Here is a 27277-nt window from a genome sequence, read left to right as displayed (position 1 = left end):
GCCCCTCCCCCTCCCCGAAGAGCCGTGAATGCTGGTATTTGAGCGGTAGAGGGGTGGGGTGTGGGGGATGATGCGGGGGGGCCCCACTAAATGCAGGAGTTCCGGGAGGGTTGGTAAGTATGCATTTAAGGTGTCCATACAATTGGGCAGTGGTTCCCAAACTATGTGCCGTGGCATCCTGAGTGCCATGAGACACTTGCAGGGGTGCCTCAGGGTGGTGGTCCAGCAGTGATTAAAATCCAAATTGGACAGTAAGATAGGCAAAACTAATGCTCGTGGCTTCCCATCATAAAATATATGGTCAAACAGAAGTGAATCCTATCCCTCACCACATAATTGACCATAAGGATGACATACAAACACAATTAACTTAATTTTATTTATTTTTTTCAAAATTTCTCAGTAAGAAACTTCTGGCCTAAGGGTGCCAGGAAAAAAATTCTGATACTCTAAGGCGCCGTGATTCTAAAAAGTTTGGGAACCACTGCACTAGGGTGTTTCTTCAGCGATTTGTTCACTTTTCATCTGATTTTGGCAATAAATCAGATAAAAAGTGACCAAATCGCAAGGGTTTGACTTCAGGTCTGAAGCAATACGCGGTCTTGTGCGCATCGCACCAGAGCCTAAAGATTGGCAGTGCCGAACTATAGATAAAGTCGTCTCACCACGTCTCCTGGAAGGCTTGGCTGGGGATCACATACAGATGGAGCGGGTCTCATCCTGCTGGGGGCTGGTGAAACTATTGCCAGCGCCCGCCAGCCGCCAGCTCCCGCCAGGGGGCGCTTGCGCACGAGACGTCTCTTTCTTTTGTGGCAACGGAGCTCCTCCCGGGTCCCCGCCACCTCCGCCGCAGCTACCGATGGCCCCCCTTGCCGCGGATTCAGTATTGAATCCCGGCGGTCGGGATCCCGGCGCCGGAATCCCGACAGCCGAAATGTTGACAAGGGGGGGACGTGGATCGCCCCCCCTTGCGGGCTCGCTGCGCTCCCCACGCAGCGGGCCCGGTGCCTCGCTACTCTCGGCACACTAATTTATTCTCCCTCCAGGGGTGTCTTGGACACCCACGGAGGGAGAAAGTGTCGGCATTTCGGCGGTCGGGATTCCGGCGTCGGGATTCTGAATGCCGGGATCCCGACCGCCGGGATGGTAACTGCATCCCCTTGCCGCCCCAACCCTTCCTCTAACCCTGCTCATCTCCCTGAAGCGGAGACGGGCAGGTACCCGCTGCTCCGTCGTCAATAGACTGGGAAGCGCATGGTAAGTAACCGAACATTTGCAAATTTGCGAATGCATCGCAAATAGTGAGGCATTCACAGATCTATTTGCAAAAACCAAACACCCAAACAGATTTTTTCATCTGAGTAATTATAGGGCTTCCACTAATCTGCTTGAGAACCAGGCTGGGAGTGGTCATCGCTGACGTTAGAGATCCACCCACAAAGCACCTGGGCATGCCTGCGTTTTCACAAATGACTGGTAAGCGTACGGATATTTATTCACAAACTGCGCCCATGCATGTGCAGTGCGAATGCTGTGCTCGCGCAATAATCAACTGGATTTTGAACTCTCTAATTAGCGATCAAGGCCAAATTAGGCCCATAACCCACTCAAATGGTAAACTCAACATCAGTGTTTTTCCTTTGTGCCACTATAATGTGCAAATCACACATCGAATCACCTCTCTTTAAGAGCAAAATGTACTCATCCTTGAAAAAGTGATAAAATAGGAGATTGATAAATCACCAACCAATCAGCTCCTACTTGTCATTTTTCAAACCTGGCCCGTGGCATGACAGTTAGGAGCTGATTGGCTGGTGGTTTATCACTTTCCATTTTATCACTTTTCAAGCCTAGTACATCTGGCCCTAAATGAGCTTGGAGAAGACACAGTTATAATTTCCATGTGATGTCTTTTGCATCTTTCAAGCATACATTACATGGAAAAGGACATATCCTGACATATAGTGATCAATGTGACATATGCTATAACGAGGAACTCAATGTTCCCTCACTATTTTGATTATTATGGAACATAAATAAGTAGTATTGAAGGAGAAAAATGTCATAGTTTTACTTCATAAAAGCAATAGTACTGTAGCAACCGCTAATAGGACTGACCTGCAAACTTCAGAAGAATAGGGGTTGGGGGTAGGGTGGCCAATCCCGGGATCGGGATCGGCGGGATCCTGGGATTTGGCCCCCAAAACGCCGGGATTTCAATCCCGGGATTGGAGTTTCCAATCCCGGGATTTTTGGGATTAGACTGCGCATGCGCAGTCTAATGCCGGGCAGCGTCTGAGCACTCGCTCAGCCGCTGCCCGGATACTCCCATACCCGGCAGAGCAACCCTGCGCAGCGTGACCTCTCAGTGTGACGAGAGGTCACGCTGCGCAGGCAGGCAGAGATGAAGCCGCCCGTCCACCTAGCCAGCCCACCCAGCAAGCAAGCAACTCCGCATTATGAAGTCGCCCGCCCGCCCACCTAGCCAGCCAGCCAGCCGACTCAGCAACCCGGCTCCCGAAGTAGGAAGCTGCCCACCCGGTATCCCGGCTCCCACCCTGCCGCCGACCGGATGAAGCTGCCCACCCGGCATCCCGGCTCGCACCCATCAACCCGGCCGCCGGCCGCCCCTGCAAATGTAAGTAAATGCGGGGCGACCAGGGCGTTTTTTTATTAGGAAAGCCAATCCCGGGATCCCGGGAATCCCGGGATTGAGAATTTTTCAATCCCGAATCCCGGGATTGAAAAAATGCCCCGGGATTGGCTTCCCTAGTTGGGGGTGTTCCACAAATACGGAATGTTGGTGCAATCGATGGGGCTAGCCAGAATGCCCCCGCTGGCGAGAGACCGGAGAGGCCATCTGACTGGGATGCGCAAGCTGCTCACATGCACGCGCGTCACAGTTTTTCGGGGAAGGGAACCCTGCCCGTCTCGACTTCAGGGAGATGGGCAGGGTTGGGGGGGTGTGTGGAGGCGGCGGGGACCAGCGGACAGCGACGGGGAGGTGGCTGGGACCAACATGCGCGCGCGTCCCCTTCAGCCGGCTGGCAGTGGCTGGCGGTTGGCGATCCGCTAAACGAGAGCGGCTCTATCTCTACTTGTGAAATAAAAAGTTCCCGCTTACGATAATACATTTGAATATCTAAAACGACCTAGAAGACAGTTTATTATTTCACGCAGATACGTAGACGGGTAAATATGGAAGTAACCACATTTCTAGCCTGTTCTGATGTATGTTTGTTATGTCATTGTCTGCAGGTGACAGGTGAAAATTAAAAAAACATAGTCCGTTCAGTTGTGCGAGTTTTATAAAGATACACAGATCACAAAGCGATCACTTTAACAGTGGACAGGAGCAAAGATATTTTGAAGCTACTGTATATTGTTCTCTATTTTTTTTTTTTTTGCCGGGATGCTGGAAGGTATAAATGATGAAGCTTAAACCTAGATTGCTGAGTTAAACAAGAGACTTTGATGGATTAAGGTAAAAGGTCGATGACATAGACGTACTGTACCAAGAGGATACATGATAAATGTTCAGGAGTTTTGTCAAAACCAGTATATTTCTCCTCTAAAAGTACAGAGGGTAATGAGTCACTGGAAATAATCCTTGTGCTCCTTTTCTTGCAGTAAAGCGGTTTTCAGTTTTAGATCATTTGCATAGAAACCAATCATTTCTACTTAAATGCTAGTATTACATATGAGGTTGAATAAATATTTTTGAAAATGACTTACCTTTGCAAAATAAGTACACACTTATTACACAGGTGATCCACGTGTTTCAAAAGTCGTTGTTTTTTTAAAAATCATGAAAAACTTTTTTTCCATGTCTGCCTTTTTTAGCGTTGACCTTTTGAACAGGTCAACCTTAAACATGTCAACACGTTTTATGTGTCAACCAATAGTGGTCAACCTATTGACTGTCGACCTTTATACATACTTGCCTACTTTTGAAAACTAGTTTCAGGGAGATTATAGTTGGTAGCAGGATTTTGCAAAGTGCCCATTTGAGGGGGTGTGTCATGCTCCACCTAAAGGGTGTGTCTAGTTCCGTATATGGAGAGATTGTGAACGTGGCACCTAGAAGCGTGGCTGTGTACTGCTACATCTGAGAGGAATCTTTTAAAATGACTTATATCCAAATGTAGATGCCCAAAGCAGTTAGTAAGAGCTACTATACTTGCGGGTCAGTCCAAAGTGGGTAGGTGTGGGCAAACGACTTAACACGTTTCACCGTCTCAGTGGCTTTGATACCGCACCTATCCACTTTGGACTGACCCGGACCAGCCTCAGATGACAACCATTCCCATTGGACCACCATAGCACCCAGATTAAGGATACCTCCACCACCCCAATTGGCCATATTTGTGGCTCAACACTCCCCCACTCTGGGACATCATTCCAGCTTTAAAGCTTCGAACCCCTGGGAGTTATATGGAAACACTGGCCCTTAACTAAGGTGGACAGTAATTTAACCTTTTATTGACTGTGCTTTTGGTCCCTCATCTGAGGTATCATGGGAACAGACAGCCTAATATTTCTATACATGTGCTAGCAATTTATACCAGAAATGCTGCTTTTTAATTTTTGGACACAGAATGTATTTCATTAAATATATTGTATTTGTCAATCAGTCCAATCTTTTTCAATTGATTCAATACCTAATTTTTTAACGGCTATCAGTGCTGCTACCCAAAAATGTTTCCCTGCATTCTAGCTTCAGGTTTGACAAACCTGAAAATCCATCAGTTGTTAGGTAAAGCATCTCATGTCACACCCCCCCCCCTATTTCCCCCTTACAGGGGAGATTTCCTTCTTTCCAGCTAATACCCATGCCAATATTCTCACCTTTGGTTCCAGCCTGAGACCAACCTCTGCTTCCAGTCTGTGAGGTTCTCTTTAGGCCCACACCCAATTATGATCCCCCTGCTCTAGTATGAGAATCCTTCTAGTGCTATCAGTCCTCTGTATTCTGCCTCTTTACTCCACAGAAGTGCTGCTACTGAATGACCCAGGCAGGGAACCGCGACCTGCGCATTGTACGCACTATAATCCAAACCACTTTGTAGGGTCCCTGACAAAGACTGCCAGTGTGTTATATTACAAGCCCCTGTTCTCGGTCTCTGCCAACTGCTCAGTATTGGTTATTGTTCTCCATATTGTATGAGCATACTTTCCAACTGTCCCGATGGTGGGGGACAGTTTGGAGGTATGCTGTCCCGGTGGGAGGGGTGGGGCAGTGACTAGACCCTGAGACAGAGGGCCTTGGGGCATGGTCAACAGCTCACAGTGCCGCTGACCATGCCTCCACAGATGTGTGGCCTCGAGTGACAAGATTTTTAGGCCACACCTCCACATTTTGGGGTGTGAGACCCTTGTTTCTAAAGTTAAGAGATATGGTATGAGCAGGAAGTATACCAAACCAGCTACTTTCAAGGCTCCCACCTGCACCAGTCCAAGACTCAACTCCAGATTCACAAAAAACAGAGTTGCTTTACTTAATCTGTTGCCCCTTCCCCCTGGTACAGACAGCTGAGGGGTTCTACACCACACAACCTGCACCCAGAGTCGGCCATAACCAAGTTGGTGCCCTAGGCAAGATTATGAATAGTGCCCCCTAACACCGGCACCAATTCTGCCTCTGTCCCAGCACCCCACTTTCAGGACAGCATTAATTACCCAGCAGCACAGATCACAGCAGAAGGCAGAAACACCCGTCACACCTCATCCATACCAATCTTCATCCACAAAGCTGTAACTAGACATATTGGTGCCCTGTACCAGCAAGATAAGGACAGCATGAGCCAAAGGGGCATGCTCCAGAAAGGTGTGTGGTCTGACTGGGAAGGGGCATAGTCACACAATAGTACCAAATCAAATTATGTCATACAGAAGTGCAAACTTATTCACATTACATAACATGATCACGTTATGTCACACAGTAGAGTCCCTTATTCACATTACATGACATGTAGTTTCCCTTATTCATGTTATGCCATATAGTAGTACAACTTTCCCATATACACATTGTACCCATTCTAGACCCACCTCTGCCAGGTACAGTATCAAGAAGAACAGGCTCTAGGCTTGGAATACATACCCCCTTGGCTTTCTGAATGTCCTAGGCATTTACCTAGTTGGCTTATGCCTAGGGCCTGCTCTGCCTGCACCCATTATTGCTATGCCACTTACATGAGCTTGATTTACCAACATGCTAATATTAACACTGACTAGTGCGACCAATACAAACGAAAAGGAATAATATGTAAAAAAAATAAAAGTAAACTATTATGCTGCAATAAACAGTAAAAATAATTCATTTTGAGACCACTTGGACTCTTTTGCTTACATACAGTATATGAAGTAACCTGGTATGACCTGCTGCAAATGTATTCAGTAAACAAACTAGGTTCCGCACGTTAAATCTCTGCTATCCTCTGTGAAAGTGGAGACAAGTGGCATATTGGCATACACTTAAATGCAAGCTAATAATCAAAATACACAATCAAAGAAGAAGAAATTTGCATTTAACTAGGAACTTGATGAGAATGCTGAAAACTGAAACACACATTACACATCTCTCGAATAGCGAGTTTCCTTTGATCTCAACTTTTAGCATAAATTCTCTTTTGAATTTCTGAGAGTCCTCAGTATTTGTGATGAGAAGGCCTTGAAAAGAGAGGAGATAAGAGGAGATTTTAAAACAGATATACAGTAGTATAGTCCTTCATTCCACTTACTGTCACTTTGTGTGCTGTACTTTACATAAACCAATAAACTAGGGTTGTCGACAAAATATTAGATCACAAATGTCCCATCTTTGCTGAAGAGTTACGCTGATGTCATCTAGTAGTTAGGGTGACATGCATAGTGCTTTAACGGTGCATAAAAATAATGTACTGAATAAAGAGATGAGTGTGTGAATACAGGGCCTGATTATCCGATAGTACAGTGGTTCCCAAATGTTCTTGACCAGGACGCCTTAGAATATCAGCATTTGTTCAAGGCACCCCTCGTCAAAACATTTTTTTATGAATAAATAAAGTCAATTGTGCTTACCGGTTGCCGTCAGGTTCAGTTACAGTATGTGGTGGGGAACATGGCTGTGGTTCTAATTGTCCATACATTTTACCATTGGCAGCCACCAGCACTGGTTTTGCCTATCACTTTGAGTATAAATAATTGGTTTTGGTCATGGACCCCCAACCCGAGGCACCCCAGGGTGCCTAGGCACACAGTTTGGGAACCACTGCCTGGGGAGCTGGCTCCTGGGGGCGCACAATAGATTCCGTTGGGATGGGAGCGCTTCATGGTTCAACTGCAGTTGGGGTTGAGCAAGGTTTTATTAGATCTTCCTCAGGAACTGTAGAAGCAGTGGTGGCACTTTTGTATTAGCCTAGGGTGGCTGAAACCTTTGACAGTGTCTACTTAGGCACTTATACTTGGTCATCAGCGTTTAGATAAACAGTGACGCTAGATCAATGGGAGGAAGGCATTGACGGGAATCTGGTCGACAGTAGCAAGATCAACATGGGTTCTTCCTCTTTTTATGGTGCCGAATGTCCCAGGGGTGCCCGTGGATACTACATACTGTATGCGCACAGTGATGAAAAACAGGTTCTCGTCAATGCCTTCTTCCCATCAATCTAGCTCCACTGTCTATAAAAACGCAGACGACCAAGTATAGGCGTTTAACTAGACTCTGTCAACCCCTAGTGGTCGACCATGGTATGGTCAACCTAAACTTGGTCAATCCGCCGTCCAGATACCATGTGTTGTCCAGTGTGCTACATTTTCGAGCACTTATTATAAATTGAGTCGCACAATATATACAGTATATCAATGACATTACCTCCAAGTACAGGAAGGTCAGTAGTTATAGAAAAAAAAGCATAGGACTACAACCAGGGACACACAACAGCCCAGAAATCATTTTTAGTATAGCCCCCAAAATAATGTGACCAAGGAATTCTATAAGAGCTGCTGCGCTACAGTGCATGGATTCTCTTATCTTATTATCCAGAGTTTATATACAACTAGATGATATGCCCAATTTGAACTGGACAAAGGTTTGCTGGACGGAACATTTTACCACTTTACACCATCTTAGGAGTCGAATTTTGAAAAATCCCTGCTCAGTGTGTAGCTGCAAATAACTGTCACCGTTTCCGGATCACCCAGCAGGTCACATGTTCCAGGTCAGCCATCAGATGTGCAGGGAGAGTTGACCAACTGATGCATCATGAATGGGCAGCAGACGTTTTGTCACATAACTCCGAAACAAAGCAACCAATTACTGTACAGCAAAAAGTCACTGATTTAAGCAACTTCTTCAATTAATATATAGATAATACTATGCAATTTCCATTCATCTCCGATATGATCACTTAGGGCAGTGGTTCCCAAACTGTGTACCGTGGCTCCCTGGGGTGCCTCCGGACACTTGCAGGTGTGCCACGGGTTACTGGTCCAGGACCAATTCAAATTATTTATGGTTATTTATGAGCAAAACCAGTGCTGGTGGCTGCCAATCATTAAATGTGGACAAACAGAAGCATATCCTTCCCTTTACCACATTACTTACCCTAAGAATCGCATATCAACCCATCTACCTAATGTTATATTTACTGAAGATGTGATGTTGCTATGGGCAACCAATTAGATTCTTTCTATTATCTCCTAGAAGGTGCCAAATAAATAAGAAGTAAAATCTGATTGGTTGCCTATAGCAACAGTCAGTGGCGGTTTTAGCTATGGGCTGCAGGACTGCAGCTCTCCAGGTAATATTCACCACTGTGTTCTGCCTAAGTGAAGCCAGATGCGGTCTGTGAGACTGCATTGGCTTCACTGTGACTGGCAATGACTTCCTATTGGGAGTCCGACCTGCCAATCATCCAAGGCAGTCCCATTGGGAGGTATTCCCTACCTCCTGGATGCCTCTATAGGCTGATTCGGCTGCAGTCCTTAGAATCTGAGGGCATGGGCAGTACTGTGAATGATACTGCACATGGTCCTGAGACCATGACATGGACCCAGTAGCGGCAGTGGAATGGGTGGGGGCGGCATTGCGGTCATCAGCAGCACCCCTCCTAGGGATACTTCAATTTATAAGAAACCGTCTTATTGGAGAATCCCATGTCCTATATTTGCACAGTGCACTCCGAATGTGTACATGTAGAACATACATTGTTTGCCTGTTATGGGGAATGAAGTCCCCTGTCAACAGAATGACTTTTCTTTTAAAAACTGGACTGCTTTGGAGTAAACATGACCCCGTGTCCTAATATGCAGGAGATTTTCCCCTCGGATTGTCGCTGTTCTCATCTAACTCCAGACAAGGCTGAGCAATCATCAATTTTTATTAAATAATAAGAGGAATATTTAAATGTGCAGAGAAACAGACACCTAGGCTGAGCGCCTGGCATATCTATATCCCATTAAATTTTCTATATTACCACTATGGGAGTGATTGATTATTCTGTCTAGAAAGAAAGTAGGATGATAAAATAAGCAATAAAGCCAACAAAATAAGAGATCAGTGCATATCCATAGCCAATAAAAGAGTGGTTTAACCCTTGCGGCAAGCGGCTGCAATAAAAGCTGCCGGCGTATATTAACATAACATTATACAGCAAAGAGAAGACTCTCGGAGGGAGTACAAAGCAGTTACTGTAGGTGCGTCAACATCTTCTTCTAGAACAGCGGATCTCAATAGCAGTACCCCCAGGCAGGCGGTTGGGGGAGATTGGGGGAGGGGCATACAAGGATTTAGTGGCCATTGATGGCAGATCTGCTTCTTACAGGCTCTGTAACAAGATGTTGAGCTAACCCCCACCCAACATGCTATTATGGCACCCGCAGCAGTTACCACCTCTTCCTCCCTATTTTATCTTTTATTTCACACCTCCAGAGAAGTCTTATTATCAGTGGCGGCACCAGAGGTGAAGCTTCAAGCAGAGTTTTAAATTCAAATCAGGGAGCCACACCTACTGCCATTCCAAATCGGGGAGCCACACCCACACCCACTGCCATTCCAAACTAACTATATGGCAGTGGGCGTTTCTCCCCAATTTAAATTTAGTATTGTGCTGCAGACCCTCCTCTTCAGCCGCCACTGCCTTAGTAGGCTGTAATTCTGCACCGGGGATACCCCTCTTCCCAGTTGTCCCCTCAGCGGTCTGCAAACCACTTTTTTTTTATTGTATACATTGAGTATCGGGTGAGTACAAGGCTGTGGTATTCCAAAATTGGCTGCCAGATAAGCAAAGTTGGCTATCTTGCTACGGGCCAGATGCATCAAGCTTCAAAAGTGATAAAAAAGAGATTGATAAAGAACCAGCCAATCAGATCTCAACTGCCATGTTACCCGCTGGGTTTGAAATATGACACGTAGGAGCTGATTGGCTGGATGTTCATCACTCTTCACTTTATCACTTTTTAAAGCTTGATACATCTGGCCCTAAAGCTTGCGCTCTATTGAAATCTCTACTAAGGGTGAGATTCAGTTGTCTGTCAGTTGATGCTAGCAGCCTTCAATGTACACTGCTCATAAGTGTAATTACAGTAGATTGCCTTCTGCTCCCACTTCCATTGGCTGTTTGCAGCTTTGAGGTCTATCCTGCAAGGCTGCCAAGAGCTGTTCCAGTGGTAGCTTGCAATTAATTGAATCTGGCAACAGACCCAACTTACATTTATGTATTGATGATGTGTTCTTCTTATCGTCATCGACAGTAGGTGATAAAAAGACATGCAGAGAAATCAGAGTCCTAGGGATATCAATGTAAACAGGTTTCCAGTGGGTGCACAGGTGGAAAGAGAGAGAGAGAGAGACACTGTTACAGAATGTCATAATGGTTATTTAACTTTGAAAGGTTCTAAAAAGGGCAAATCTGCTCAAAACAATATGAACCAATGAGAGATTTGATTTTATTGCCATTCTTCTCAGTTTATTATTATTATTATTATTTTATTTATAAGGCACCACAAGTGTTTCACAGCGCCGTACCAAGGAACAGTACAGGGAGACAAAACTTGGCATAACATTGAATAAATAACAAAAATAGAGTACAAATAAAGAGCGCCACAGTTCAATACACATTACAGCTTAAATATAAGTAGTGAGGACTCAGGTAACATACAACGAGAGGCTTGAGGCCAATGATGGAGATGAGAATGCGGACGAAGATGGTCACAGAGTGTTTGAGTATAGGAGAGCTGTGAGTGACATGTGAAGAGAAGTGGGCTTTGACAACAGGAGGGAAGAGGGTCCTGCTCGGACGAGCTTACAATCTAGTACAATCTAATACAATCTAGTAGGAAGGGGAGACAGACAGATTACAAGAGGAGCAGAAACTAATTATGGATTGGTTGCAGCGACGTGTCCAGGGAGGCAGCTAGTGGAGAAAATCCCCCCCTATTGTCCTTCTTTTGTAACCCCTGCTGCTCCCAGCGAGATACAATTATTAATGCAGTAGGACCATGCAATATGGAGTCACCCACGGGTTATAGCAAGTGGATGCAAATGGAGGAGGAAGTGCATCATAATGTTTTTCAATATACAGTAGTTTACCGTTCGACTGCGGGCTAGGACAAACATCCATGATTAGACCACGTCCTTACAGCACCTGGGCCCAGATCTCTCTCTGCAGCCCTGGATACAAGGGTGCTAATGCGAGGAGAAAATGGCAGGAGGATCATAAATAGGGATCTTGTTGGCAGCTGAAGGGAGGCAGTACGAAGAACCCTCAGTGGTTTGAAATCAAGAGATTTGGACGAGATATCAAGATCTCAAGATTTTTACCTTTTTGTTGCCTTTCACTAAAAAAAACCTGACTCCAACGCTGATTGGCTTCTATAGACTTAATGCAGATTTATATATTTGAATAATTAGTAAAATAAAACCCTTTGTATTTGTCTAATCATGTACTTTCATTGGTAGATGGCTCTTAATCTATTATTTTGCTTAGCTAAAGTCTATAATACAATAACGCTGCTTTCAGACCGCAAAACTGACTTTGACCAGGTATTTTAAAACGTTTTTAAAAACGGGTCTGCCAGCTAAAACCCCTTTCACACCGCTTGTCTTTAAACTGTATTTCAGTGCAGCTTTTGTCCTTAAACGGTATTTAAATGCAGTTTTTGTTCCTTCACAATACTGAACCCGTTTTAACCCATAGAAAACAGTGGATGAAAAAAAAACGGGTCTGAAAGGGTAGGACCCTGCTTTATTACCGTTTAGAAATACCAGTTCAATAGAACCGGTAAATTCACTCTGCACCTTTCAGACTGCACAAATTACCGTTTTAAAACGGTAAAAGAACGGCAAAATAATGGGTAAAATGTGCGGTCTGAAAGGGGAATTAATGTAAGACATACAGTATTGTATAGGACAGAGGAGTTTATTCTAGTTCATTCTGACAAAATCCTTCTTAGATGGACAAAACCATGTGCACTGCAGGGGGGCAGATGTAACATGTTTTGGGTGAGTTATTTTGTTTCTGTGCAGGGAAAATACTGACTGCATGATTTTACACTTCAATATAGATCTCACTTTGAAGAAAAACCCCACCCAAATCTAATTCTCTCTGCACAAGTTACATCTGCCCCACCCGCAGTGCACATGGTTTTGTCCATCTAAGAAGGATTTTGTCAGAAAGAATGGACTAGAATAACCCCCAGAGTCAGATGTCCACACTTACAGCCTGTACACTGGTGACGACAAATAATACCAGCCCAAAATAGATGCACTATGCTGTTTTATAATCTCTCTAGTGAATCCAACTCAGATTGTAGTGACAGCAGATGTTGTACTGTACAGGGGAATGTCACAAGTCATTTAGAGCTGCCATATTAGAAAGCATCCACAGAGAAACAGGGCAGTTAAGGGAAAATTTCATCCGTGAGGTCACTTTGTGTTTCCAGAAGACAATTTATACAGCCAGAGGCTCAGCTATTTTAAAGCATTAGAAGGAAATCTTTAAAGGGAATGGAAACTCCCAATCACATTGCAAATAACCGGGGTAAACTGCTGCAGCAACAGGACGTACCAGACCTAGGGCCAGATGTATCAGGCTTCAAAGGTGATACAATAGAGAGTTAGAAACAAACAGTCGATCAGCTCCCACCTGTCAATCTTTCAATCCCAGTCTGTGATGTGGCAGTTAGGAGCTGATTGGCTGGTTACTTATCACTCTCCATTTTATCACTTTTTGAAGCTTGATACATCACGTTCCTCTTTTCATCATGGGGCATATTTGTCACCACTAATTTGCAGGAAATCCTGTGGCAGCTGCTGATTCGAGAGGTTAAATGCAAAAATGAAATATTCAATAACCAGGGGAGGCTACAGAGGGGGGCTGCAGCACAGTTCAAAATTCAAATAGGGGAGCCACACCCACTGCCACCAACTGCCATTCTAAACTGACTCACTGGCAGTTAGTGTTTCTCCCTTATTTGAATTTTGAACTGTTCTGCAGCCTTTCCTCTGGAGCCGCTACTGTCGCCATTAAACGGGATACCTTAGCGGGATGTAGTCACAATACCTATAGTCAGGATGCTGATGATCACAGTACTGACAGCAGCATCCTGACGGTCAGAAACCCAACACATTCAGCTAGTAAGTATTAGCAGGGCAGTAACTACATGTGAGTGCAGAGACTACATGGGCACACTGTTGCCCGTCCCACAGCGTGCAGTTCTGGATTACAGGGTGCATAGAACAGCACCATACCAGTCAGTAGCATGGCAGAATTGCCTCCCACAGCAGCCCACACTCTGGAGATAGCTGTGGTTTCCGGGTGCCAATGACCCCACCCTCTGTGCATGGCAAAGGGGATGGGGCCAGCACAGGGCGCCACAAGCACTGTTATATCATTGGTATCAGGGATAGGATGCAGGAGGGGAGTTAGGTTTAGGCAGAAGAAGGGGAGGGTAATGGCTAAGCTGCAGAAGGGTATGGCTAGGTCTAGGCAGCAGGAGGGGGGGGGGTAGGATTACAATACTTACCAAAACGTGTCGGAATGCTAAACAACTGTCGGTATTATGACCATCAGCATCCTGACTGTCAGGATCCCGTACCCAGACTTTAGCAAGTATGGAAACTTGTATAACATGAATTACACAAAACTACAGAAAGCATCATTTTCTGGAGGTGGACCATGGTAGCTGGTTAGATCTTTAAGACGGGCTACATTTCTGTATACTATTTAGAAGAGGGATTTCTTGGGATCCGTCTCTAGTATTAACCAGTTGCACATGTGCATTAAGAATACGTCTACAATGATGTGGGAGTGAATACACCAAACCATGCAATTTTGCAAAGTAAGCAATCCCAGTTGAATCAGAAGACATCAAGGCCATACACCACTCTGTAAGGTAATGGTTCCAAACAAAAAAGACCAGGCACTGCTGAACCTCCATAAAAAAAATAATTGTTGCCCCATGCCTGGAAACTCCCACTCATGAGAAGCTGACCTGTAGGTCCTCAAGGTGACTGAAGGCTAAAGATTTCCCAACAAATCATTTGATGCCAGTCAGACAATTATCCAGGTAAAATAAGAACAAGAAGAACTAATGAGATCAACTCCTGGGGCAAACACTCTTAATTTTTTCCCAATTACAGTACCATCAGACCATCCACAATGTCATTGACCTATGGAAGTCCCTAAAACTGGGCCACTCACAGGTGACCATACTAGAATAATTTGTGCAACTTCAAAAATGTAATAAATCATCATCAACTTTTTTCCAGGGCTTTAGTACTTGTAATCAGTATACTGTCGATTTTGATTTTCAGGTGATTTTCAGTAAATTTTGAAAATCAGTAATTTACTGAAGACAAAATGGACTGAAAATTAACTCACAATCACCAGAAAATAGACTTTAGACTGAAATAAACCAAAATAGAACGTTGACCAAAAATAGGTACTTTAACATACCGTAGAGTTCTATACAAATCACTCACTAACAGTTTGAAAACTGACTCAAAATGGACTCAAAATTACTGACTAGACACACCTAAAATGGTCTTTTTGATTTTCAAACCATGTGGAATTACATGAAATTTCAAAATGATGCATATAACACGGGGCAAAGCTTTGAAATGTTTGGGAATATGCAAATTAGCATCCAAATAAAGGTGTTTGGGGGTATTACAGTGCATGTGACCTATTTTGGAAAATAAGAATCATTATGTGATGAATTAGGGTTCTATTGAGGGTGATTTGCGGTTCTACTGAAATAGGATTTCAAATTGAAATCAATGCACCATTGAATTCACAAAAAAATGGCTGTTGGTAAATGTTCTATTTACAATAGAAACAATGGGGTCGAATTTGTGGGGATGTTGGGTGATTTTGGTCGATTTTAAACCAGAACCAAACTCAACTCTTAAAATATACCCCACGGAGCTCCAAATAGAAGCATATGCAAGTTTTTGCCTACCAACTATTATAATGTATGACACATTTCATGTCAACTCACCTATTACAAACCCTTCCCGTGATTTGGCAGGTTCTGAGGCATCACTCAGATAAAATGATAATAACATTGAAGTCAATGTAGCATTGTTTCTGCTCATTGTGAATGTTTGACAATACAATAGTTCCTTGAGACACTTAAGTTCAAGTACATACAGAAATATGCATGTATTAAATCTAAGGTAGCGATATTGCTACTTCAACACCTGAGAGTCAATTAAACTTATCTTTGTCGTCCGCTTCACAAGTTTTGCATCGGCAAGTGGCATAATAATATTACTCTTGATACAATTTTGACATGAATGTGATAATTATAAAAGAGACACACTAGTGCGTGATCATTATGGAATCGGTTCGGTGAATCTCATTTAAAAATTAAAAAATGAATGTCTAATAACAAAATAATGAAATCAGTGGTTTTAAAGGGGATCTTCGCAGATTGAATTTAATTTCACTACAGTATTCTTTTGTATAAAAAGCAGTTCTAGTGGACTTTATATACAGTGTGTGTGTGTATGTTTGTGTGTGTATATATAAAGAATCAGAGAGGTTGTGTATGTGTGTATAAAGAATCAGAGGGGTAAGGGGTTTTGCTTTGTCTATGGTTGTGTGCCTACAGATGGATGTACATCTTAGAAATTCCTTGTAGACCATGCTTTCAGTAGAGACACTGTGGTCCTCACAGATAAACCAATGTGTTATCACACTTATTGCTTTCTGTCCATTGCTAATGATGGGAGTTATTCTAGTTCATTCTTTCTGACAAAATCCTTCTTAGAAGGACAAAACCATGCTGCACTGCAGGGGGCAGATGTAACAGGTGCAGATAGAATTAGATTTGGGTGAGTTATTTTGTTTCTGTACAGGGAAAATACTGACTGCTTTATTTTTACACTGCAATATAGATCTCACGTTGAAGTAAAATCCCACCCAAATCTAATTCTCTCTGCACAAGTAACATCTGCCCCATCTGCAGTGCACATGGTTTTGTCCTTCTAAGAAGGAATTTGTCAGAAAGAGTGAACGAGAATAAGGCCCAGAGTCACAGCCATGTGTAAAAGTTGTGTGATACCAAATAAAATACTGTGCATTCTGGGAGTTAACAGACAGAAGTAACCAATCATGGTATTAATAGATAGAATTAGCCAATAATGGTATTAGCAGACAGAAGTATCCTGATCACTGCTGTGTGAATTCACAAACCGATTATCGATATTAGTATGACTTTTGGTTTGCATGCGCGAGGCCACCGTGCAATGAATTCCTACTTCTTTTTTTTTCATTGAGGGCCTTTCGCAATGTAAATGACAGGAAACCACCGTTTCAACACCAGAAGACCTTGTCCGCCAATGAGTAGAATGTGCTTTTTCCCTGGTAATAACAACAGCACTGCCCTCTAAACAGCTGTGAAAGAGTAAATTAATCCTTCATTAGTTCATCAGTTTCATTAAGTGTCGCTGGAATTCTAGTCAGGTTAAGAGTATGTAGCAAGCCATTTTGGTTTGTAGACAAAAAATGCTAAATATTAACATTGCAGGTCACAGACACGGGTTCACTGAACTGCACCCTTTGAATGCCAAGTGAGTTTGTCAAAATAGATGTGAAAATTGCCAAGGAAACATTGTTATTTATCATAACGACCTGTATACCGGAAATATAATCTATTTTTACACAACATTTGTTATTTGAATTTATATAACAAATGTGAGCGACGCTGGCAATTTTTACAGATATTTTGAACGTCTCCCACAGAGATCTTGGCACTTAAAGGGTTAAACTTGCGCAGGATATAACTTGAAATGAACCTTTATTTAATTAAGACGTACATTGTTTTGCTTTCTGGGAATAATAATACAATTTTTTTATCAGCATAACAAATAATAAATAAAAGCTGTGAAGTATTTCATTTTTCTATTGCATTCTTCGTGTTCCCTGTAAATCCCTTTAGCATGTTTAGTAATTACTTCAGGAAGCTCACATATCAAGCCTGGGACTTTACAGCCTAAATGAAGAAGGGCTGGAGATGGCTGTGAAATTGCTTATCTTAATTAGGCATGCTGATCATCTCTACATAATATGTAACTTTTAAGTGTTTCCCATTTCTGAATTGCTGGAGAACATTAATGCCACGGCTACAGGTAACTAATTAATTGTTGTATTACAGACACTTCACTGAATGCTCCACCAAATCAATCGCTATAATAATTTCCCTCAGCATTAAACATTCATTTTCTGTAACAACTACTTGCTGTCACTTTATAGCACATGGAAAATGACACAGTTTGTTACAGTCTAAGTTCAGATCAATAGGATAAGAAAGAATACTTCACAATACGAAATATCAGCTTTTAGGAAAGTACTGTATAATAATTCTAAGTGGAAAGATACAGATATTGTCTTTACCCCTTTTACACCGACCCGGGTCAGCGCCAGTGTAAAAGGGGCAGCTGAAAAAAAACAGGGGTCCATTTCCCCGTGAATCCTACCCTGGTCCTGACCAGGGTGGAACATGGGGACTTGGGTGAGGGGCAGTGTACGCCGGGTCATACTCTGTTTACAGAGATGGGGAAGCCCAACCTGTTGCGGTCAGTATGGAAGTTGGGCAGGGGGTGCACACAGCGTTCGCTGCTGTCCGCTGTACTGTGCAGACAGAAGCGGAGACGGGAGGAGGTGAATGGATGGGAAGCCCAGCAGCTAACCTTGGTGCTGGGCTTGCCCCTAGCATGGCGATCGGTGGTCCTGGCAGGGCGGTCTGCGGTCTCGGCGCTTGGAGATGATGTCATCTCCAAGCGCCGCCCCTGTTTACACTGCAGGTCGGCACCGCAGTGTAAACGGGAAAAATCATGGATCCGACCTGGATTGGAACTATGTTCCAAATACCGGGTCAGAACTGTGATTTTGTTGTAAAAGGGGTATTAGCAGGGTTACAACTTGCAAATTATTGGTAGCACTGTTGGTGTAATAAGTAGCATTACTGTCTCACGGCACTGATGTCATGGTTTTAAATACCACCATGGCCCTAACTGTGTGGAGTTTGCATGTTTTCTTAGAGTCCTCCCCATGTTCCACCCTGGTCAGTGGGTTTTCTCTGGGTATTCCAGTTTTCTACCACATCCCAAAAATATGGTAGTTTAATAAGCTCCTAAAAAGAGTCACCATAGTGGGTATGTTTGTGTTCATATTGTAGGGAATATATGTAATAGATGAATATTCTCTGTAAAGTGTCTACTTAATATGGGCTATATAAATAACAGGTGGGGAGATGTTCAAATTCACACTGCTCTTTCTATCTACAGCTTTGGGAGATCCAAGGAATATATGGCGATACTTGGAAGTAAATTTACTAAGATGGGAGTTCTACTGAAGATTGGATGTTGCTATGGGAAACCAACCAGATTCTATCTATTATCTTCTAGAAGATGCTAAATAAATATGAAGTATAATCTGATTGGTTGTTATGTGCAACATCCTATCTTCAGCAGAACCGCCATCCTAGTAAATGTATCCCCTACATTTTCTACCCTACTTCTATGGTCAACACTTGATAAAGAATTGAGAACATATTTGCTTCATAAATACACAATGATTTTAAACACTTTAATTCCCTCTAAACTGAAACATTTTCTTATTTAAATGGACAATCAAGAGACCTCTCTACGTAGATTTTATTGGTTGTGGGTCATAGGGTCGACAAGAGGAAGATTGACATGCATTGGTTTGACCACTGAAGGTCGACATGCATGAAGGTCGACATCTCTAAAGGTCAACATTGGGTTAGGTTGACAAGGTCATTAGGTCGACACATGCATTAGGTCGACATGGGAAATGTCGACAGTCAAAAGGTCAACACGGGTTTTTTCACTTTTTTTTTCTTGGATTTTGACACAGTCAACATGGACACCATCAACATGGACACCCCTTGCTTTGGGCGTGGTGCCTCGCTATACTTGGCACACTATTTTCTTCTGCCCTAGTGGATGGTAGGGCATGAATTACCTTTAAAACGCGCACTATAGAATCCTCAGTTTAGTACACAGTCGGGAGCACCACTCCCAAATTCATCCATTATACCCAAAAAAAGTGAGTGAGGCGTACATTGCATCCTCTTTGGTCAAAGTAGCATCCACGGAGTTAAAAATGAAAACAAATGAAAACACAACACCAGTGGATGGAGGAGCCGCAAGTGATCAGCTGCTTCTGCTCATCCGTATTTGGCTGACTGGAAACTCAGCAGGCAAATACGAATTACTTCACCATCAGAAAATATGAATCCTGAGAGGTTAGTAAATTAGCCAATCTCTCTGGCCATATTTTCAAACCAATCCCGGTCGTACCCGTTTGCACACGGGATCTTCCACAAACAGTGATTATAGTAAACATCTCCCATTGGCCCTTATTCAGATCTGATCGCAGTACAAATTTGTTTGGAAAATGGGCAAAACCATGTGCACTGCAGGTGGGGCAGATGTAACATGTGCAGAGAGAGTTAAATTTGGGTGGGGTGTGTTGAGACTGAAATCAAAATTGCAGTGTAACTATAATGCAGCCAGTATTTACCCTGCACAGAAACAAAATAACTCACACAAATCTAACTCTCTCTGCACATGTTACATCTGCCCCACCGGCAGTGCCCATTTTCCAAACAAATTTGTACTGTGATCAGATCTGAATAAAGGCCATAGAGTTTAAATGTTAAATGTCCTAAAAATAAATAAATTGTTATTGTTTTGCCTTAAAAAAAACAGCATGTCCCCTCCCCCATCGCTGCAAAGAGCTACTAACTTACATAGCCTAGGCTGGTAATGGCATGAGGTCTGTCAGCTTCTAATTAATACAGGTGGCCTGTGCTCTGATTGGTCAGAGTATAAGAAAGCCACTCAGTGCTACTGTTAAGGCCCCCATACACTAGTCCGACTTATCCATAGGACCAGTTTGCCCCTTGAGCTCCCCGGCAGCTCCCCGGGAGGCTCACTAACGTGATGTGCCATTTTTACATGCAATAAATCGGATGTGCTGCAGAATTTTTTTAAAATATTTTGAAAAATTTGGGAGGCCACTGATTGGCACACACCTATGGATCGGATCGGACCCAACACATCGCAGGTGCTAATAAGCACCCACGATGTGCCACTGATGGGCAGGGCCGCCGAGAGTACTAATTACCTGGGTCTGACCCCAGTGGCGTAACTATAAAATCTGCTCCCCCAAGCCAAAAAAGTTTCCTGCGCCCCCCCCCCCCCCAATAGCATTCTAGTGAAACAAACAGGGCTGTTTCTAGACAATATATCACCCATCTTATACCCATAATATTTGACACACCGCAATGCCCATTAAACATGCCACATACCGCAATGCCCATTACACAATATGCCACACACCACAATGACCATTAAATATGCCACCCACCGCAATGCCTATTACACAATATGTGACACTCCGTAATGCCCATTACACATGGGACACAAACAGTAACGCCACTTAAACGTTACGCCACACACTGTAATGTCCCTTACACTATACACCGGACACCGTACTGCCCCTGACTCTATGTGCCACACACCATACTGCCACTAATTTTATATATATATGTGTGTGTGTGTATAGTGTGTATATATATATATATACACATACATTCATACATACACACACATACACACGCACACACACACAACACACACACACATATATATATATATATATATATATATAGGTAGTATATAATATCGCACCAGCTTCACATATGTAAAAGTGACTGTGCCCGGTCCGGTTAGATATAATCACAGTTCTCACAGCGTGAGATAAACCAGCACCAGTCCAAGTAAGCAGAAAGTTCAATATAGATTTATTGTCCACAGACAGCAAAAAAGACCAAACATGGTCATATCAGATTCAGCACCCAATAGGCAATATAATGATACTTAGCATTCCTGCATTCCTGCATCAAGTATAGGCAGCGTCTCCTCGACGGCCGTTTCGGTGCCCAAGCACCTTTTTCAAGAGGGGTGACCAGCCTGTCTGAAATAACCATGCTGTATAAATAGGCCCCTAAGGGGTCATCTCACCTGGTGCAATCAGCGCCGTCATTCCCGCCACGGGCCTCGCCGCCGTCACCCGCATCCCGCCGTATACATGGCGCCGCCAGGCCGGAAGTACCAGCAAGGCGGAACCAATGTGCCGGTCAGTATGCAGGGGGACCGCTCAAAGGTTCCCAGGTCCCGGAAATGCGTCACAGTACAAACGTAACCATAGCGATCTTAATACACAAAAATCAATCCCAGTCCTATCTATGGACACATTCTACCCACATCAGCAAATACTAATACGTTTGTTCATTGCATGTACAAAATAGACAAAACGTAAGTGAAGATTAGAAGGTGCTACAAAAATAAGAAAATTACCACATATAAAAAACGACATACACATAAATAATATGCAAATAAATGACGGGGCATCAGCTCAAATATATATACATAGCCATAATAAGGAATCAATAGTACTCCTGTCACAACAATAATGAGAATAACTGCAGTCACAAAAAGTGAGTCAAACAGAACTCTTCATTTAATCCTTTTGGCCGCATGGAATTCAATTCATAAATCCAAAAGCTCTCTTTTTTGAGCAAGAGTTTATGCCTATCGCCTCCTCTCCTCAACGGAGGCACATATTCAATGGGCATAAAGGCAAAATCATTTATTGAATGCCCACACTGTACAAAATGTCTGGCCACTGGTGGCGTATTAGTGTCCATCTTGATGAATGCCTTTTTGATGGACGATCTATGCCCACCTATCCTTTCTTTTAACATACGCAGGGTTTTGCCCACATAGATCATGTTGCATGGACAACGTATGATGTATATCACATACTTAGTTTCACAGTCCATTCGATGTTTAACATGGTAATTTTTGCCTGTAATTGGGTGTGAAAAAATATCTGACACAATCATATGTCGGCAATTCACGCATTTAGCGCACTTGTAGGCCCCAGCCTGCTTAACCAACCAATGTCTTGCTTGTTCCACTTTAGGACTGATATCTGAGAACGTAATCTGCTGCTTCAAGTTTTGGCTTTTTTTGAAGCAAAAGAGTGGTGGGTTTTGGCAGACACCACCCAGGACAGGATCACTACTGAGTATGTGCCAATGATTCATGATAGAAGCCTTTATCGAGCTTGATGCCACAGAGTATGTGGTAATAAAGCAGCGTCACTCCTGGGGACTTGTAATAGTTTTTAGTGGTGATACAAAAACAGAACAGCAGGTAACATGAACTGCGCTGCTTTATTACGTCTATTTAATAACCATTGAAGGCACCCAGGGCGCTTATCATCTGAGATAGTGAGTGCCGGATCTTTTCCATTGTGTGTGTGTATATATATATATATATATATATATATATATATATATATATATATATATATATATATATATATATGTATGTGTGTGTGTGTGTGTGTGTGTGTATATATATATATATATATATATATATATATACACACACACATATAGAGAGAGAGAGAGATCTATATATATATATAAGTAGCCCATGACTTAATTAACCTTTATTTAACCATAATTACAAAAACCTCTACTTAAAATAATTTGAGACTGACGCAAATAATTCACGCAGACAAAATAAAGACTCAGACACCAGAATTACGTTTAAAAAGGTCAAAGGAATTATTTATTGAAGACCTTGTTAAGCTAAACTAGAATTTTAAATTTGGAATTTTGGGATCTTAAAGATCAAGTCCCTAACGTTAAACTAAAAGATGGAGGATGGCAAAAATTCTTAGTCGCTACCACACGCCAGCCCAGTCAACTTGAAACATGTGACTTAAACTTAAGGAGGGGTTCACCACCGCCTCCTAACTGGCACAACCTGCATCGTGAGGATCTCACCACCCCCTAACCTGGCAGAGCAAAAAATGGGCGGTCCCGCAGGGGAACGCCCCTTGTCCACCCGCATGGCGAGGACCACTCGCCGTCCTACGAAAGGGGTGGTGTCCCACGATGACCGCTTATGCCCCCCTTTGACCGCTGGCTGGTAGCGACTTTCCGCCATTTTGGCTGAAAAGCCACCACAAAAATTGCTTAAAAAGACCAAGCGTACCAGCACTCTGAGGGATAACCATCCCACCGCTGGGTACTAAAATAGGGAGGGCGGGAGGGCTTCCAAAGGTAAGAAGGTGGAGGTCACATGGTCCCTAGAGCTTAAGTAGTGCTAAAATGTACCCTCCCCCTTAACTCCTGATAGGCTAACTACTTCTGCCCACCTTATCACTAGGCAGAAAAACCTAGCAGAGTTTTTTCACTGCCTGAACTTTTGCTGACCCTAAGTCAGGGCTCTTATCATGCTTCAAGCTTAAACAGCCTTCAGCTCCATTAAGTAGCCCATGACTTAATTAACCTTTATTTAACCATAATTACAAAAACCTCTACTTAAAATAATTTGAGACTGACGCAAATAATTCACGCAGACAAAATAAAGACTCAGACACCAGAATTACGTTTAAAAAGGTCAAAGGAATTATTTATTGAAGACCTTGTTAAGCTAAACTAGAATTTTAAATTTGGAATTTTGGGATCTTAAAGATCAAGTCCCTAACGTTAAACTAAAAGATGGAGGATGGCAAAAATTCTTAGTCGCTACCACACGCCAGCCCAGTCAACTTGAAACATGTGACTTAAACTTAAGGAGGGGTTCACCACCGCCTCCTAACTGGCACAACCTGCATCGTGAGGATCTCACCACCCCCTAACCTGGCAGAGCAAAAAATGGGCGGTCCCGCAGGGGAACGCCCCTTGTCCACCCGCATGGCGAGGACCACTCGCCGTCCTACGAAAGGGGTGGTGTCCCACGATGACCGCTTATGCCCCCCTTTGACCGCTGGCTGGTAGCGACTTTCCGCCACAACAAAGGTTGCCTTAAGGCAACCTCCACCGCCATCCCCATTATAAAACCCGAAAGGCCATTAACCCGCCTACTCATGCCCAAACTCTAAAAATATCCTCCAGGAAGATGCAATTTCCCGCAGGGGAAAGATGCACCCCATCCTCACGATAAAACCTCACACTGTCCAAGACCAGCGAAGGATGTTTGACGACAATTCCCCCCATGGCTCTCACAAAAACTCCTATTGCGGAGTTCACCTTCTTGCGAGCCTTTTCAATGGCGGAGATCCTAACTGCACCCCGCCAATGAAACCTGGGAATTATCTCCGACCACACCACCTTAACATTAGGCCAGTGTGCCCTCAACGCCACCAGATCCGACTTGATGCTTAGAATCAAGTCAATCCCTTTGGTAATACCCAGATCATTACCCCCAAGATGAATGACCAGCCACTCAGGCCTGCCCCAGTTCCTCTCATGCCTCATGAGCACTTTCAGGAACTCGACCCAACGCAGACCCCGGACACCTATCCACCTGACCTGCCTATCACCAAGATAATCGTGTGACCTTCTTGCCATTGGATGCCTACCGGCCCAATAAATAAAAGAATGGCCGATGAGCCATATTTGTCCTGATGAATCCGTTGGAACTGAAAAAATAAGGAGATTCCCTAACATCAGTATCTTAATCTTGAAAAACACAACTTGATACATAATCAACCCATGTGAAGGAGAAAACTTAAAAAACCTCCCGTGGACCAGTTTTGCCAATTGAATTAAGGCCCCCGTGGAGGAAAAAGTAAAAACAACCTTCACACCATCGATTCCGGAACGCTGCCGTTCCAAAACCGACAGTAAACTTCGTTTTAGGGTTGGCGCAACAGGCGCATCTACAACTTATCTAAACGAACATAAGACTTGTATGCATTTGACTTCCACCGGCCTAGCGCCCGGATCTCACTTACCGACGATCCGGACGCCGCCGCCTGTGTAGCCGACCCAATCCGAAAGGAATGGGTCCCATACTCCTGGGGCCTTAGTCCCAGTACCTCTAAACACTGTTTTAAAACCGCAGCAAATTGAAACTTTGACATTGAACTCCCATCTGCATGCAACAAAAACTGCCCTTGAATCCCCGCAGGGCGGATTCCTAAATAAGCTTGCGCCAAGCTGAGCGGGCAGATATCCTTAACGCATTGCGCCTGCAATGTGACCCAGCGCCCCTTCCCCAGTTGATCTGTTTTGGACTTAGCCAACCTGCATAACACGCTGCCACTACCTATTTTGACGTTGCCCACCAGCAAACCAGCCTCTTTGCCCGCTTTGTTCTTAGCCACCAATTCGCTTACTCTAAATGCCCCGAAAAATGCAAACACAAAAGCGGTCCTAAAAAGCAACACCTCAAATGGAGATTCCCCAACATCCGCTAATACCTTAACCAGATTTTTCAGCAGTGCCAAATCAATGGGACGCCTTGCGTCCTTTGTTGCCGGGTTGGCCCTGGCCCACCCTTTCATGGCCTTAGCCAACACAAAGGACCGAGTGGGGTCCTCCTGACCCCGCAGCTTAGAATGAAAAGCTATGCCCGCAAGGGCAATCGACATGGCCCCTTTAGCCCTACCCGCTTCGTAGTGCTCCCACACAAAAACACCCAACCTGTCTTCCATGGACTCACCTTCCCGACCATACCTACCCAGGAAAGCCTGCCAATCCCTCCATGCTGCATCATATGCCCTTTGTGTGGAAGGAGCCAGAGCGTTCCTGGCCAGCCCCACTAACCCGGTTCGATGATCTGCCAGACATAAGGCGGGCATGTCAAACCCACAGGAGAAGCCCCGGGTACCAACTCCCGGAACCTAACCCATTGGAAACGGGACAATGCATCCGCAATGTTATTCTCTATGCCAGGCACATGCCTGGCAGAGAAATTAATATTAAATTGAAGACACTGCAATACTAGATGCCTGAGCAACCGCAAGGTGAACGGGCATGAACTCCTCTGATTGTTTATTGCGTGCACCACCCCCATGTTGTCGCACCGAAAAACTACCTGCCTATCGGCCAATTCACGGGCCCACAACACCAGGGACACCACAATGGGAAACAGCTCCAACAACAGAAGGTTCCTAGTAAAGCCCCTATCCACCCAGGACTTTGGCCATCCCGCAACACACCATTCCAACCTGAAAAAGGCCCCAAACCCACAACTGCCTGACGCATCCGTAAATAACTGCAACGCACTGTTGTAGCAAGGAGGTGCAGGCCACAACACTACCCTGTTGAAAGAAACCAAAAAAGAGGACCAAACCTTTAAATCTTCCCTGATTTCTCTGGATAGGTAAACCGAATGATGGAGCCGAGCAACCCCAGCTGTTGCACGTTCCAATTTGCGACAAAACACACGACCCATGGGTATGATTCTGCACGCAAAGTTGAAAGATCCCAATAAGGACTGAACCTGTTTTAACCGCACTTTCCGCTTACCCAGGCAATCCTCAATGAGACCCAAAAGCTTCTGTACCTTGTCCGCCGGTAGACGGCAGCATCCCACCTGGGAATCGATTTCGATTCCCAGATAACTGAGGCAATGTGTTGGGCCTTCCGTTTTCCCTTCCGCTATGGGCACCCCTAGCGCTCTGAAAACCCTCTCAGTGACCTCCAATAACTTCTCGCAAACTTTGCTCCCGCCCTGACCCACCAAAAGGAAGTCATCAAGGTAATGAGCAATACCCTGATGCCCTGAAACCGACTGAATGCACCAATGCAAAAAACAACTAAACCTTTCAAAATACGCGCAAGAAACCGAGCACCCCATAGGTAGACATCTATCCACAAAAAACTCGCTACCTAACTTGAAACCCAGGAACCGCAAGGAATCCGGGTGTATTGGTAACAACCTAAAAGCAGC

This window comes from Crinia signifera, chromosome 8 (assembly GCF_055691185.1).
Source record: "Crinia signifera chromosome 8, ASM5569118v1, whole genome shotgun sequence".
NCBI classification, from domain to species: Eukaryota; Metazoa; Chordata; class Amphibia; order Anura; family Myobatrachidae; genus Crinia; species Crinia signifera.
This window is presented reverse-complemented; position numbering follows the sequence as displayed.